Genomic DNA, 16,372 nt, shown 5'->3' with positions numbered 1-16,372 from the left:
CTGTCGATGGACATCTTGGCTCTTTCCACAGTTTGGCTATTGTGGACATTGCTGCTATAAACATTGGGGTGCACGTACCCCTTCGGATCCCTACTTTCGTATCTTTGGGGTAAATACCCAGTAGTGCAATTGTGAAAAGCCATCTTTTTAAGTCTCCATGGAACATTAACAAAAATTGACCTTAAGAAAGGCCATAAAGAAAATCTCTATAGTGAAGGGGATTAAGAGTACACTTACTTTGATGAGCACTGAGTGCTCATCAATTGCTGAACCATTACACTGTACACCTGAAACAAATATAACACTGTATGTTAACTATACTAGAATTTTAAAAAAAACCTCGATAAATCCAAAAAGTAACAGTGGGATAATATTCTGATGAAAATGCACTTAATGAAATTACACACTTAAAATAAAATCAAGAAACGAAGGCCTTTTCAAAGCTTAAAACAACAACAAAACCCTTGGACTTTGGTTAAAAATGAAATCAATATTGCAAAATTTCTAGAAAATGCCAAAATAAGGAAAATATTACACATATTAGAACCTAAAGAATATAGCTGAACCAGTAAAGAAGAAAATTCACAGCCATAAATACCTACATCAGGGAAAAGAAAGAAAAAACAAGAAAAAGAAGTCTGACTCTACATCTGACTCAAAAAGTCAGGGAAAAACCGGTAAGGTGAACTGAAAGAAATCAAAATGAAGGAATTAACACAGATAAAAGTAGAAATTAGAAAATAGAAAAACAGCAGAATAAATAAATTGAAAAATTGGTACACTGGGGGAAAATGATAAAATAGTTAAACCACTAGCTAATCTAGTAAGTAAAAAGGGACAAGTCCAAATATGTAAGATAAGAAATAAGTAGGGGCGCCTGGGTGGCTCAGTCGTTAGGCATCTGCCTTCAGCTCAGGTCATGATCCCGGGGTCCTGGGATCGAGCCTCACATCATCCGGCTCTCTGCTCAGCGGGAAACCTGCTTCTCCCTCTCCCACTCCCCCTACTTGTGTTCCCTCTCTCGCTGTTTCTCTCTCTGTCAAATAAATAAATAAAATCTTTTTTTTTTTTTAAAGATTTTTTTATTTATTTATTCATGAGAGACAGAGAGAGAGACAGAGGCAGAGGGAGAAGCAGGCTCCCCGCGGAGCAGGGAGCCCGATGCGGGACTCGATCCCAGGACCCTGGGATCATGACCTGAGCCGAAGGCAGACGCCTAACCGACTGAGCCACCCAGGCGTCCCAAATAAATAAAATCTTAAAAAAAAAAAAAAGAAATAACAAAGTAGCCACAGAAACAAAGGAAATTAAAAGGACCACAGAGACTATTTTCTTCAAGCTTTTGCTCACATTTATCTATGTAAATATGATAATGCTCCCCAAAAGCACCACACATATTTAATTGAAACATTAACCCTTTAAAGAGCAGATAAGTCTAGTGATCTGAAACTATTCCAGAGCATATAAAAAGAAAGAAAACTTCCTAAATATTTTTATGAAGCAAATACAAGATGAGTATCAAAAGCTGATACAGGGGTGCCTGGGTGGCTCAGTCGGTTAAGTGTCTGCCTTCGGCTCAGGTTGTGATCTCAGGGTCCTGGGATTGAGCCCCACATGTCAGGTTCCCTGCTCACAGGGAGCCTGCTTCTCCCTCTCCTTCCTGCTCGTGCACCCTCTCTCTCTCTCTCAAATAAATAAAATCTTTAAAAAATAAGCTGATACAAACTGCAGGCAGAAAGCTACAGATCAATCTCTCTTATGCTGATGCAAGATTCTAAATCAAACTTTAAATAGAATACAACAGTACATTAGAAGAAGAATAATGCATCATAATTAAGTGGAGTTTGGTCTAGGAATGCAAGGAAGGATCACTATGAGGAAACTAAGAGAAAAAGGCATATGATCATCTCCACAGATATTAAAAGTCATTTGACAGAATTCAACACTTCTTGATTAAAAAAAAAAAATCAAATGGGACACCTGGGTGGCTCAGTTGGTTGCACGGCCAACTCTTGATTTTGGCTCAGGTCATGATCTCAGGGTCCTGGGACTGAGCCCTGTGTCTGGCTCCATGCTCAGAAGGGAATCTGCTAGAGGATTCTTTCTCCCTCTCTCTCTGCCCCTTCCCCCAGCTCACATGTGGGCTCTCTCACTCCCTCTCTAAAATAAACAAATAAATCTTTTTAAAAAAATCAAATAGGACTATACAAGCAGTTCCTTAACATGACAAAATATATTTTTTAGCCCTAAAGTCAGCAGCTTGCTCAACGTGGAGAAGTTGGGAAGAAGACAGATATCCACTATGTATTATTAAACACTGTGCCAAAGGTATAAAGTCAGTGAAATGAAAACAAGACTAATAATAGTAAAAAATTGGGAAGAAGAGTGTAAAACTATCACTATTAGTAGATAATATTTGTATTTGTATTCTTGAACATCTTAGAAAATTAACCAAGAAAAATAAGAAAATTCAGTAATACTTTAGGTATGGTACAAAATACACAGAAAACAATAGTTTTTATAACATACGCAATTGATCACCAGTAGGTGGGAAAAAATCTAATTTATAACAGCAACAAAAAAATATTTAGGAATAAATTAAAAAGAAAATGCAGAACTCAAGATGAAATTTTTAAAACACTAAAGAAGGATTCAAATATAAAAAAGACTTGAACAAATGGAATGATATACCACATTCTTAGATAAAAAGACTCCTAAACAGCAATTCTCCCTAATTTAGAATTTAATAATCCCAATAAAAAATGCTGTTATTTTTTAAAATGAACAAGCTGACTTTAAAGTTCATATGGAAACAAGAAGAGTAAAAAAAAAACAACAACTGAAAAATAAGAGTAGTGAAAGGAATAAGTCCTACCAGATATAAAAACATAATGCCTCAATAATTAAAACTGTGTAGTACTGGCATATAAACGAATGGGAAACTAATGGAAGACTAAAATCCCCCAAACTGATCAAAATGCATATGGAATTTTAATATCTCATAAAGGTAGAAAAAATTGATTTTTCACTAAATGGGAGTAGGTAGCCGTCTACGGAAAAAATAAAATTAGAGCTATACCTCATATCAAGACAACTCCAAATGAACCCAAAACTTCAATGTAACAAATGAAACCATACAAGTATTAGAAGAAAATACAGAAGAAATCTTTATAACCTTGGAGTTGGTAAGGATTTTCTAACTACGACTCAAAATCCAAAGCCATTTAAAAAACTGATAAATTTGAATAGAAATCAAAGAATTCTGCAAAGCAAAAAACACCACAAGTAAAGCAAAACAAAACCCCAAAAAACAAACAACAAATGACAAAGTAAGAAAAAATATTGGCAATCATATCATTGATGAAAGAGCAAATCTCCCATATATAAACATACTATAGAAAAAAACACAGGTGTTTTTGTGTGTGCATATATATGTGTGTGTGCATATATAGATATATAAAATAAAAAGAACAGTAATTTGGACAAAGTATTGTGTCCAAAAATGGACACAGAATATGATAAAATTCACAGAAAAGGAAATACAAATGAACTTTAAACATATGAAAAAATATTCAACTTCATACATAAGAAATAATTTTTTTCACTCATCAGATTAGCAAAAATCCAAAAATTTAATAACGCACTCTTTTGGCAAGGTTATGGGAAAACAGACACTCTCATTCATTGCTAGTGGTAGTCTAACATCAGCAATTAGGTATTATCTATCAAAATTATAATTATATATACCATTAACCCAACAATCTTGCTTCTGGTTAGTGATCTGATCCTACAGGGTACACCTGTTCCCACACTAGATGACATATATTACAAGGTTATTAACTAAAGCACTGTTTGCAACAGCAAGATAGGAAATTACCCAAATGTCCATCTGATTAAATTATAGTACATGTAATAAAAAGGAAATGCAGCAAGAATAAGAATGCTCTCTATGCACTGATATGGAATGATCTCCAAGATGTATTGTTGAGAGAAGAAAAAACAAGGAATAAAAAACATTGACTATAGTACTCTACTTTTGGCGAGAAAAGAGGAGAAAAATATTTTTTATCCATTAGTTTTAAAACAAAATACTCTAGGGATGCCTGGGTGGCTCAGTCGGTTAAGCATCTGCCTTCGGCTCAGGTCATGATCCCAGGGTCCTGGGATTGAGTCCCACATCGGGCTCCTTGCTCAGCGGGGAGCCTGCTTCTCCCTCTACCCCTCCCCCGCTGCTTGTGCTCTCTCTCTCTGACAAATGAGTAAAATCTTTAAAAAAATAAGCTAGAAAAAATATAAAAAAACAATAAAAATTATATCTTCAAGGTAAATTTTTCAAAAATCATGTTGTATCAGAAGGCAAGGAAGCATTCAGACCAATGGGGAGCATATCACAAAGACCTAGGAGCCAGTTTTAAGGGGTTTCTACCAGCAAATTTGAGACAATTTAAGTATTGGAAAGAATAATGACTAAAATTCATTATAATATCATGAATAAGAATCCATAAATACACAGTAATAGCTCAGAGAGTAAAAAAAGTTGCTCAAGAAGTCACCATTACGGGTAACTATGACATCAACTCCTTACTCTGAAGACTGATAAAGAAAAAGAATGAAGCAAGCAATTTAACTTCTTTTAAGAAGGGTTCATCCTTGGTGGAGAGGGAAAGCTCTCCTTTACATTAGAATGCTAGTTAATAAATGCAGAAGGTAAGGATTTTTTAAATCACCATGTGCAACCTCCAATGAAATAAGTGATTCAGGCAAAGATGATCAAGGGGTGCTAAAAATCACCTGCTGAAAATTGAAACAGAAGAGTCCCATGGTGCTAAAGGATTACTCCACAGATTACTTCCTAATTGCAAAGGGAAATCAAGTACCTTTACAATGGAAAGATATGACAGTCACCAGCTTAACCTGGTGATCAATTCAGTAACAATTAGAGTGAGACCTTTTATTTATGCCTCCTGATGTGATGTAACCTGAAGTACCAGTCATCATCTACAATGTATTATTACTCAAAATGCTTAAACCTAGTTCTAAACACATCTTTTTTTTTTTTTTTTTGCGAGAGAGAGAATGAGAGAGAGCACGAGAGGGAGGAGGGTCAGAGGGAGAAGCAGACCCCCCGCTGAGCAGGGAGCCCGATGCGGGACTCGATCCCGGGACTCCAGGATCATGACCTGAGCTGAAGGCAGTCGCTTAACCAACTGAGCCACCCAGGCGCCCCCTAAACAAATCTTTAAACCTAATTTTTCCTTTACAGGAAATTCAGGAGAAAGAGCAATGAGAACAATTACAAGAAGAAGTATTCCATTACATGAAGAACTAATCAGATCTAGAATGTGGGACTTGCTACAACAAAACTGATCTGGTCTCTTCAAAACCCAAAATCGTAAGGGAAGAGATGGGGGAAGATACAGTTCTCAATTAAAAGACTTCAGAGATAGAACCACCAAATGCAATGCATGAATGTTACTTAGACCTGCTTTGAAGAAAACAGCCATAAAATGTTTTTCAGACAGTGGGAAAAACTGAATGTGAAGTAACAGAAGATATTAGGGCATTTTTAAAAACATTCTTGGGTATGGGGCGCCTGGGTGGCTCAGCTGGGTTGGTAATGTTATTTGTGATTGTGTAGAAACTAATTTTCAATATATTCAGCAAAGATAGGTAGCTAGACAGACATGATGCAAATATAGCAAACTATCATCACTGTATTATTCTTTCAAATTTTCTGTATGTTTGAAATTTTTCATATTAAGAAGCTGGGAGGGAGGTGGGCATAAATAAATCCTGGGAGCTGGGGTGCCTGGGTGGCTCAGTTGGTTAAGCATCTGACTTTGGCTCAGGTCATGATCTCAGGTCCTGGGATCCAGCCCTGCGAGGTCTGGTGTTTCAACCTCAAGTTCAATGTTTCTTCCACCATATACCAAACTCTCTCTTCTTATTAGGGTGACTCTACCCTACTCATAGACAGTGCACAATTGGCAGAAATATCAGAACCAAGTGATCTAGTTTATTTCAGGCCAATACTCACTAATTAGAACTGCCCCAACTACTCCAAAATGACTGAAGTCAGAATATCTGAGATCAAATGGATCTTTCAAATGCCTTGAAAGAACTTCAATAGCTCTCAACTTGGGCTACACATTATAATTATTTGGGAAACTTTAAAAAATAATGCTTGAGTCATACTAAGTCTGCACTGTGGCCTGAGCTTTGGGCATTTAAACACTAGCCAGGTGATTCTAATATGAGGCGAAAGTTTAGAACTACACTTTTCATAATACATTATTTAATTTACCTTATATGAGGAAACTGAGTCAGGTGGGGAATGTGGCTTATGAATTTGTTCCAAGAAAGTGATGGAGAAAGCTTTTTCTTCTTTTGCTTATTATAAAATTTGACTGTTTCTTAAATTTGTTTTTTAATATAATACAGACCAAATCATATGTCAGAAAATCAAATAAAACATGACTAAACAGAATCTAAAAGTGAACTATACCACCCTATATTCCATCTTGATTTTTTTCTATGTCCTTGGAGTCCCTTAAACCCTTCTTAGCTTCCATGTTGTCATTTAGAAAATGATGGCCTAACATTTTCCAGATCTAGGGACACTATGATTACTTTAATCCTTGTCTATTTGACTTCAATGTTAATCACACTTCCCTGAGGAACTGGAAATCATTTGGTGCAAGATCTCTAACTCTTCTTCCACAAGTGGCTGCTTTCCACACTATTCTCTCATCCTCCTCCTTTCAAAAAGTAAATCCAAGCTGGAAGTTAGAATGGAGGCTACCTAACAATACCTGGTTCATCTCTATCATTGCCTCCACCCTAATTTTTCATTGGTATTTTCACTGTTATACTTAAGGAAACAATGAGAGTCAAAGTTATTATTTATTTATTTATTTATTTGAGACAGAGAGAATGAGAGAGACAGAGAGCACATGAGAGGGGGGAGGGTCTGAGGGAGAAGCAGGCTCCCCGCCGAGCAGGGAGCCCGATGCGGGACTTGATCCCGGGACTCCAGGATCATGACCTGAGCCGAAGGCAGTCGCTTAACCAACTGAGCCACCCAGGCGCCCGAGAGTCAAAGTTATTAACAACGCTGGAAATTAGAACTGCACAGCTCAAAGAACTGTTGACCCAAAGATTACTTTCCTGCCCAAGGCAGGAATGGGGCTTGAAATACAACAAAAGAGCTAGGCAGGAAGGTAACAGATTTCTAACCCCCACATGTTGCTCCACCTCCTCCAACTACCTGCTCTAAAACAGCTTTCTCCAGAGGCACCTGGGTGGCTCAGTCAGTTGAGCATCTGATTCTTGGTTTCGGCTCAGGTCCTGATTCTCAGGTTCATGAGACTGAGTACCGAGTCTGCTCCGCACTCAGCAAAGAGTCTGCTTGGATTCTCTCCCTCCCTCTCCCTCTGTCCCTCTCCGCCCCCTGTGCTCACTCTCTCTTGCTCTCAAATAAATAAATATCTTAAAAAAAATTTTTTTTAATAAAACCGCTCTCTCCAGAGCCAACAATGGCAGAGGGTGTACCACCCTACTATGACAGACCCACTTAGAACAGTCAGCACTATTACATGCCCATGGCCTCCCCTCTCTACTTCAGGTTCTATAATACACAAAGTAGTACACACATCTTGGAATCCGAAGACAGACGCCGGAAGACTTGGGCAAGCAAAAGCCCTAGGAATCTTACATTTAGGAACCACAGGTATTTGTAGCTTAGGCTTCAAATTATCAAAAACAAATCCTCTTTTCCAAAGTCAAATTACCCAGGCCACAGAAAGTATCCCCCTTGGCCCTGCCCCTTCAATCAAGTAGGAGGCACAAAAATGACTGCTAGACACAAAAAGTATTCTGAAACTATGTGCACCAATTAGTCCTTGAGCTTAACATCTGAAAGGACAATTTATAGTACCAACAAGTACCCAGTGAGGTACCCATCTATCCTGTTTATTTGGTAGGTGCTAGACCTATATGCCCCTCTTTTTTTTCAAGGAAGAATAACTGAGGGGAGGTGACATTCCACAACATAAGAGAAACTGATTTGTAATTCAGAAAGTGAATATGTAAGGAGGAACAGGTTAAATTTTAGATATCAACTACATTATTCTCAACAAATCTGATAAAACATTGAAATGAGAGATCAAAGTCCATAGACAGAAATGAAAAGAAGTAGGTGAGATACAAAAGTGGAAATAAGAGAGGGGAAAAAACAAAGGAAAAATCATTTAAAAAGTAAATATGCCAACTCAGATTTCAAATCCTAGAAGTGTAAAGAGCAGAATACTTGATTAGATGTATGGGGATTACAAATTTGAGAAACTTCCATAATAGAGATGGAAAGGACAAAGTAAGGGAAACTATGAGAGAAGATCGAAAAGGAGAGAAGAGAGAAGTAAATTTCAACTAATTGTTATCCCTGAAACAAATGAACAGAAACCATAATCAAAGTTTTTTGTTTTTGTTTTGTTTTAAATATTTATTTATTTGACACAGAGAGAGCACAAGCAGGGGGAGCGGCAGGCAGAGGGAGAAGCAGACTCCCCGCTGAGCAGGGAGCCCGATGCAGGACTTACCCCAGGACCCTGGGATCATGACCTGAGCTGAAGGCAGACGCTTAACCGACTGAGCCACCCAGGCGCCCTTTGTTTTTTTTTTTAAGTAGGTGCCATGCCCAACATGGGGCCTGAACTCACAACCCTGACAGCAAGAGTCGCATGCTCTATCCACTGAGCCAGCCAGGTGCCCCAATAATCAAAGGTTTTTAAAAGCGAAATGAGGGCGCCTAGGTGGCTCAGTTGGTTAAGCGACTGCCTTCGGCTCAGGTCATGATCCTGGAGTCCCAGGATCGAGTCCCGCATCGGGCTACCTGCTCAGCGGGGAGTCTGCTTCTCCCTCTCCCGCTCCCCCTCTTGTGCTCTTTCTCTCTCTCACTCTCTCTCTCAAATAAATAAAATCTTTAAAAAAATATTAAAATAAATAAATAAATAAAAGGGAAATGAATACTTTCCTGAGTCAAAGAATGTTCTGCATCTCTAGCTCAAAAAAGCTCACAAAATACCTTAGGCAACTGATGAACCATTGAACACTACATCAGAAACTAATGATGTACTATATGCTGGCTAATTGAATTAAAAAAAACAGGCAAAATTACTGAAAAGATAGTGACAACTAGATTTTTTTCTGGTAAAACTTTTAGATTTCAAGGATAAAGAAAATGCCCCACAATCAACCGACAAAGAAAAAAAGAAGTCATACACAGAGAACCAGAAATCAGGCTGGCTTTAGATTTCTGCTTTGTAAGACCAGAAGACAATGCCAAAATAGTAAAGAATTAGGGATGGAAAATAACGTAACCTAATAATTCTGCCCTCTCCCTGACCAAGCTGTCATTCAATGTAAAATTAACATAAAGATACTTTCATCTAGTACTTTTCATAAAAATATTATCTGAATAATAATTAACCAAAACAAAGACCTTGAGAAGGGATGAAATCAGTTAAACATAGGGCTAAGTCTAAAAAATTGTCATAAATATGATTAGCACCAATGCTATTTTTTTTTTATATAAGACATTAAACTTCTAATTGTTTAGACAGAATTCTGCTACCTCTTACTGCCCTCCATTCTACTTCAAAAGTTTTTCAAATCTTCAGGTACTTAATAGCCTTCAATTCCTTTCTAACCACGGGGTTAAATGTGTTTTTCCTGCTCAGCTTTATAGCCTCCATGGGATAAGCATTGAGCACAAATGAAGAGTGTGAATTCTGGGCCTTTAATACCCAACATCCAGGAAGTGTCTATAAAGGTGCAAGACCAGCCCTACTCTAGTTATATAGTCATCAGAGGTTGGCTACTTACCATGTCTACTCCCTCATAGCCATTTTGCATGATAGCTAACCCTAACCCTATCCCTAACTCATAACCCTAACACTACCCTAATCCCCTAATTAAGGAATGAAATATTATGCTCCTGGGGCGCCTGGGTGGCTCAGTTGGTTAAGCGACTGCCTTCGGCTCAGGTCATGATCCTGGAGTCACAGGATCGAGTCCCGCATCGGGCTCCCTGCTCAGCAGGGGGTCTGCTTCTCCCTCTGACCCTCTTCCCTCTCGTGCTGTCTCTCATTCTCTCTCTCAAATAAATAAATAAAATCTTTAAAAAAAAAAAAAAATATTATGCTCCTTATCCTTGACATTTAACTATATCAATTACTTGGTATTGTGATTGATTTTTTCTTTCCATATTATTTTTCCATTTATTCAATGCTGCTTATTTATTGAATAAATATCTTGAATAAATGCTATTTAAAAAAAATAGTTATTGAAAAGGAAGATCTATAAGGTATGAAATAAAGATGAACTATTACTAGTCATCATCTTCGTCTGAGTACTATGAACAATTCTGTTGTTAATTTAATGGGTTAAATTAAAGGGCAGAGTTTTAGACTAGGTCGAGGTGCATTTGTCTATTCTAGGTATCTTATATAATAGAAACCATATAATAACTCGTCTTTTGTGACCAGCTTATTTCACTTTGCATAATATTTTCAAGGTGTTGTAGCAAGTCACAGTTATTTTTTTTAAATTACCAAATAATACTCCTTACCAAAAAATATCAGATTTATTCATCCATTCATTCATCAGTTGATAGACATTTGGGTTGCTTCCACTTTTCACTATTATGAAGATGCTATGAATATTTGTATACAAGTTTTTTTTTTTTTAAGATTTTATTTATTTATTTGACAGAGAGAGAGAGCCCAAGCAGGGGGAGCAGCGGGCAGAGGGAGAGGGAGAAGCAGACTCCCCACTGAGCAGGGAGCCTGATGTGGGGCTTGATCCCAGGACCCCGGGATCATGATCGGGCCAAAGGCTGCTGCTTAAACAACTGAGCCACCCGGGAGCCCCTGTATACAAGTTTTTGTGTGGATGCTTTCATTTCTCTTGGGTATATACATACACCTATGAGTAAAACTGCTGGGTCGTATGTTCTATGCCTTTTGGGGAACTGCCAAACTGTTTTACAAAGCAGTTACACCATTTTACACTCCCACCAGCAGTGTACAAGGGTTCCAATTTCTCTGCATTCTCACCAACCCTTGTTATTACCTTTCTGATTATAGCCATCCTGGTGGATATGAAGTGGTGTCTCACCGTGATTTTGATTGACATTTCCCTGGTGCCAAATGGTGTTGAGCATATTTTCACGTTTATTTGACTGACACAATTTGTTTGGGAGAAATATCTATTCAAATTCTTTGCCCATTTTTAAAAACTGGGTTATTTGACTATTATTGAATTATACGAGTTCTTGATATATATTTTTTCCTATCTTATCTTTAACATTTTATCATTCTTTTATTTTTATTTCAGTATAATTAACATACAATGTTATATTAGTTTCAGGTGTACAATATAGTAATTCAATAATTCTATACATTACTCAGTGCTCATCAAAATAAGTGTATTCTTAATCCCCTTCACTTATTTCATCCATCCATCCCCCCCACTCCCACCCCTGTAATTACCAGTTTGTTCTCTACATTTAAGAGTCTGCTTTTTTGTCTTTTCCTTTGTTCATTTGTTTTGTTTCTTAAATTCCATATGAGTGAAATCATATAGTATTTGTTTTTCTCTGACTTATTTCATTTAGCACTATACCCTCTAGATCCATCCATATTGTTGCAAATAGCAAGATTTCATTTTTTATGGCTAATATTCTGTTGTGTATACAGATCACATCTTTATCCATCATCTGTTTTTTTTAAAAAAAGATTTATTTGAGAGAGAGTGAGCGCGCCAGGGAGACGGAATGAGATTCTTAAGAAGACTCTATGTGGAGTACAGAGCCCAACTCGGGGCTCGATCTCATGACTCTGAGATCACGACCTGAGCCGAAACCAAGAGTCAGAGGCTTTAACTGACTGTGCAACCCAAGTGCCCCTATCCATTCATCTACTGATGGATACCTGGGCTGCTTCCATAATTTGGCTATTGTAAATAATGCTACAATAAACATAGGGGTGCACATATCTTTTAGAATTAGTGTTTTCATATTCTTGGTAAATACCCAGTAGTGGAATTACTGGATCATATGCTAATTCTATTTTTAATTTTTTGAGATGGCTGCACCAGTTTGCATTTCCACCAACAGTGCACGAGGGTTCCTTTTTTCCCACATCCTTGCTGATACTTGTTATTTCTTGTGTTTTTTATTTTAGCCATTCTGACTGGTGAGAGGTGATATCTCACTGTGGTTTTGATTCGCATTTCCCTGATGATGAGTGATGTTGAGCATCTTTTCATGTGTCTGTTGGCCATCTGGATGTCTTCTTTGCAGAAATGTCTGTTCATGTCTCCTGCCCTTTTTAAAACTGGATTATTTGGGTTGTTTTTTGTGTGTGTGTTGTTTCGTAAATTCTTTATATATGTTGGATACTAACCTCTTATCAGGTATGTTGCTTGCAATATCTTCTCCTATTCAGTGGCTGTCTTTTTGTTTTGATTGTTTCCTTTGCTGCGCAGAAGCTTTTTATTTTGATGTAGTTATTTTTGCTTTTGTTTCCCTTGACTCGGGAGACATATCTAGAAAAAAAATGCCACAGCTGATGTCAGAGAAATTACTGCCTGTACCCTCTTCTAAGATTTGTATAGTTTCAGGTCTCACATTTAGGTCTTTAATCCATTTTATTTTTGTGTATGGTGGAAGAAGTGGTCCAGTTTCATTCTTTTGCATATAGCTATCCAGTCTTCTCACCACCATTTGTTGAAGAGACTTTTTCCCATTGCATAGTCTTGCCTCCTTTGCTTAGATTAATTGACCATATAATTGTGGGTTTATTTCTGGGCTCTCTATTCTGTTCTATTATTTTATGTGTCACTTTTGTGCCAGTACTACACTGTTTTGATTACTACCATTTTACAGTGTATCTTGAAATCTGGATTGTGGTAACTCAAGTTTTGTTCTTCTTTTTCAAGACTGCTTTGGCTATTCAGGTCTTTTGTAGTTCCATACAAATTTTAGGATTATTTGTTCTAGTTCTGTGAAAAATGTTGGTGTTTTGCTAGGGATGCATCAAATCTGTAGATTGCTTTGGGTAGTATGGACATTTTAACATTAGTTCTCCCAATCTATGAGCATGGAATATCTTTCCATTTGTTTGTGTCATCTTCAATTTCTTTCGTCAGTGTTTTCTAGTTTTCAGAATACAAGTCTTTCACTTCCTTGGTTAAGTTTATTCCTAGGTATTTTATTCTTTTTGGGTACAACTGTAAATGGGATTGTTTTCTTAACTTCTCTTTCTGCTACTTCCATTATTTGTGTATAAAAATACAATGGATTTCTGTATATTAATTTTGTATCCTGCAACCTTACTGAACTCATTTATCAGCTCTAGTAGTTTTTTGGTGGAGTCTTTAGGGCTGTTTTTGTTTGTTTGTTTGTTTTTAAGTAGGCTCCATGCCCAATATGGGGCATGAGTCCCATGCTCTACAGACTGAACAGCTAGGTGCCCCAGGGTCATATATAGTATCAGGACATCTGCAAATAGTGGAAGTTTTACTTCTTCCTTACCAATTTGGCTACCCTTTATTTCTTTTTCTTGTCTGATTGCTGTGGCTAGGACTTCCAGTACTATGTTGAATAAAAGTGGTGAGAGTAGATATCCTTGCCTTGTTCCTGATCTTAGGGGAAAAGCTCTCAGTTTTACCACTGAGTATGAAGTTAGCTGTGGGTTTTTCATATACGGCCTTTATAATGTTGAGGTATAAATCCTACTTTGTTGGGGGTTTTTATCAAGAATGGATGTTGTACCTTGTCAAATGCTTTTTCTGCATCTATTGAAATGATCATATCATTATCCTTTCTCTTGCTGATGTGATGTATTACGTTGATTGATTTGCAAATACTGAACCACTCTTGCATCCCAGGAATAAATCCCGCTTAATCATGGTGAGTGATTTTTTAAATATTGTTGGATTTGGTTTGTTAATTTTTTTTTGCTAATATTTTTTTTAAGTAATCTCTACACCCGAAGTTGGGCTTGAACTTGCAACCCCGAGATTAAGAGTCACATGCTCTTCTGACTGAGCCATTTAGGCACCCCTGCTAATACTCTGTAGAGGATTTTGCATTTATGTTCATCAGAGATATTGGCCTGTAGCTGTCTTTTTTTGTAGTGTCTTTATCTGGTTTTAGGGTGAGGGTAATGCTTAGGCCTTATAGAATGAATCTGGAAGTCTTCCTTCCTCTTACATGTTTTCAAATAGTTTGAGAAGAATAGGTATTAACTCTTCTTTAAATGTTTAGTAGAATTCACCTGTGAAGCCACTGGGTCCTAGATTTTTGTTTGTTGGGAGTTTTCCAATTACTGATTTAATTTCACTGCTGGTAATCACTCTGTTCAAATTTCTATTTCCTCCTGATTCAGTTTTGGGGGGTTATATGTTTCTAGGAATTTATCCATTTCCTCTAGGATGTCCAGTCTGTTGGCATATAATTTTTCAGAATATTCTCTTATAATCCTTTGTATTTCTGTGGTGTTAGTTGTGATTTCTCCTCTTTCATTTCTGATTTTATTTGAGTTCCTGCTCTCTCTTTTTTTTGATGAGTCTGGCTAAAGGTTTATTAATTTTGTTGATCTTTTCAAGGAGGCAGCTCCTGGTTTATTAATGTTTTATTGTTTTTTCAGTTTCTATTTCATTTATTTCTGTTCTATTCTTTATTATTTCCTTCCTTCTACTGGTCTGCAGTTTTATTTGTTCTTCTTTTTCTAGCTGCTTCAGATGTAAGGTTAGGTTGCTTATTTCAGATTTTTCTTGCTTCTTGCAGCTGGCCTGTATTGTTATAAACTTCCCTCTTAGAACAGCTTTTGCTGCATCCCAAAGATTTTGGATTCTGGCATTTTCATTTTCATTTCTCTCCATGTATTTTTTTATTTCCTCTCTGATATCTTGGTGGACCCATTCATCATTTAGTACCATATTATTTAACCTCCATGTATTTGTGTTCTTTCTAGATTTTTTTCTTTTGACTGATTTCTAGTTTCATAGCACTGTGGTCAGAAAAGATGCACTGTATGACTTCAACCTTTTTTAATTTGTTCAGACTTGTTTTGTGGCCTAACATGTGATCTGTTTTGGATAATGTTCCATGTACACTTGAAAAGAATATGTATTTGGCTGTTTTAGGATGAAGTATTCTGAATATATCTGTTTGATCCATCTGGTCCAATGTGTCACTCAAAGCCACTGTTTCCTTGTTGATCTTCTGCTTAGATGATCTATCCATTAATGTAATCTTGTTGGATCGTTCCCTTTATGATTATGTAGTGTCCTTCTTTCCTTCTTTGTCTCTTGTTACACTGAGTTCTTGATATAATTTATATACAAATCCCTTATCAGATCTATGATTTGCAAATATTGTCTTCTACTTTGTGGGTTGCTGTTGGTGACTTGACTTTTTATCTAGTTCTGATTGTTTATTAATGAATTTTGTGTCACATTTCTTTGTGGGGGAGGATAATTTTATAGTTTGGGACAAATTGGTAAAATATTTGGAAAAAAATCTGTTAAATTCTCATTTCACAATTGTCTTAGTCTGAGCTGCTATAACTAAGTACCACACACTGGGTGGCTTACAAACAACAGAAATTTATTTCTCATAGTTCTCTGGAGGCTGACAAGTTCAAGAAAATTGTGCCAGCATAGTGGGATTCTGGTGAAGACCCTCTCTCAGGTATTGCTTCTCCATTAAGATTCATCTTTTCAGAAATATTTAATGTCACGAGGGACACCTCGGTGGCTCAGTCAAACATCTGCCTTCGGCTCAGGTCATGATTCCAGGGTCCTGGGATTGAGTCCCATTCGGGCTCCTCGCTCAGTGGGGAGCATGCTTAAATCTTTTTTTTAAAGATTTATTTATTTGAGAGAGAGAGAGAGAACGCGCATGACTGGGGGGGGAAGGGAGAGGCAGAGGGAGAAGCAGACTCCCCGATAAGCAGGGAGCCCGATGTGGGACTCGATCCAAGGACCCTGAGATAATGACCTGAACTGAAGGCAGACGCTTAACTGACTGAGCCAACCCAGGCAGCCCAAGCCTGCTTAAATCTTAAAAGAAATATTTAACGTTATGAGAAATGTTCATGTTTTAAATATGAAAGTATATAAAATTGTATTCATTATTTCATTTTTCTTAATTATCGTATTTTTTTTAAAAAAGATTTTATTTAGGGCGCCTGGGTGGCTCAGTTGGTTAAGCGACTGCCTTCGGCTCAGGTCATGATCCTGGAGTCCCTGGATCGAGTCCCGCATCGGGCTCCCTGCTCGGCAGGGAGTCTGCTTTGCCCTCTGA

At 37.4% G+C, this 16,372-nt stretch overlaps 1 protein-coding gene across 7 annotated transcripts in view; it reads right to left on the bottom strand.

Annotated features, from left to right (window-relative positions):
* NCOA6 (nuclear receptor coactivator 6) overlaps positions 1–16,372 on the bottom strand; it is a 94,580-nt gene that overhangs the window by 61,585 nt on the left and 16,623 nt on the right. The window contains exon 1 of one of the 7 annotated variants that reach the window (XM_081832939.1): positions 1,981–2,197. The exons of the other annotated variants lie outside the window; for them this stretch is intronic. The gene's annotated coding sequence lies outside the window, so the exon portion shown is untranslated. Of the gene's footprint in view, positions 1–1,980; positions 2,198–16,372 lie in introns of those variants that run through there. 7 annotated transcript variants of the gene reach the window in all.

This window comes from Leptonychotes weddellii, chromosome 10, assembly GCF_054177405.1.
Source record: "Leptonychotes weddellii isolate Sample4059 chromosome 10, ASM5417740v2, whole genome shotgun sequence".
Taxonomy (NCBI): domain Eukaryota; kingdom Metazoa; phylum Chordata; class Mammalia; order Carnivora; family Phocidae; genus Leptonychotes; species Leptonychotes weddellii.
Note: the sequence above shows the minus strand (reverse complement) of the source record. Positions and strands in the feature narration are given on the sequence as shown.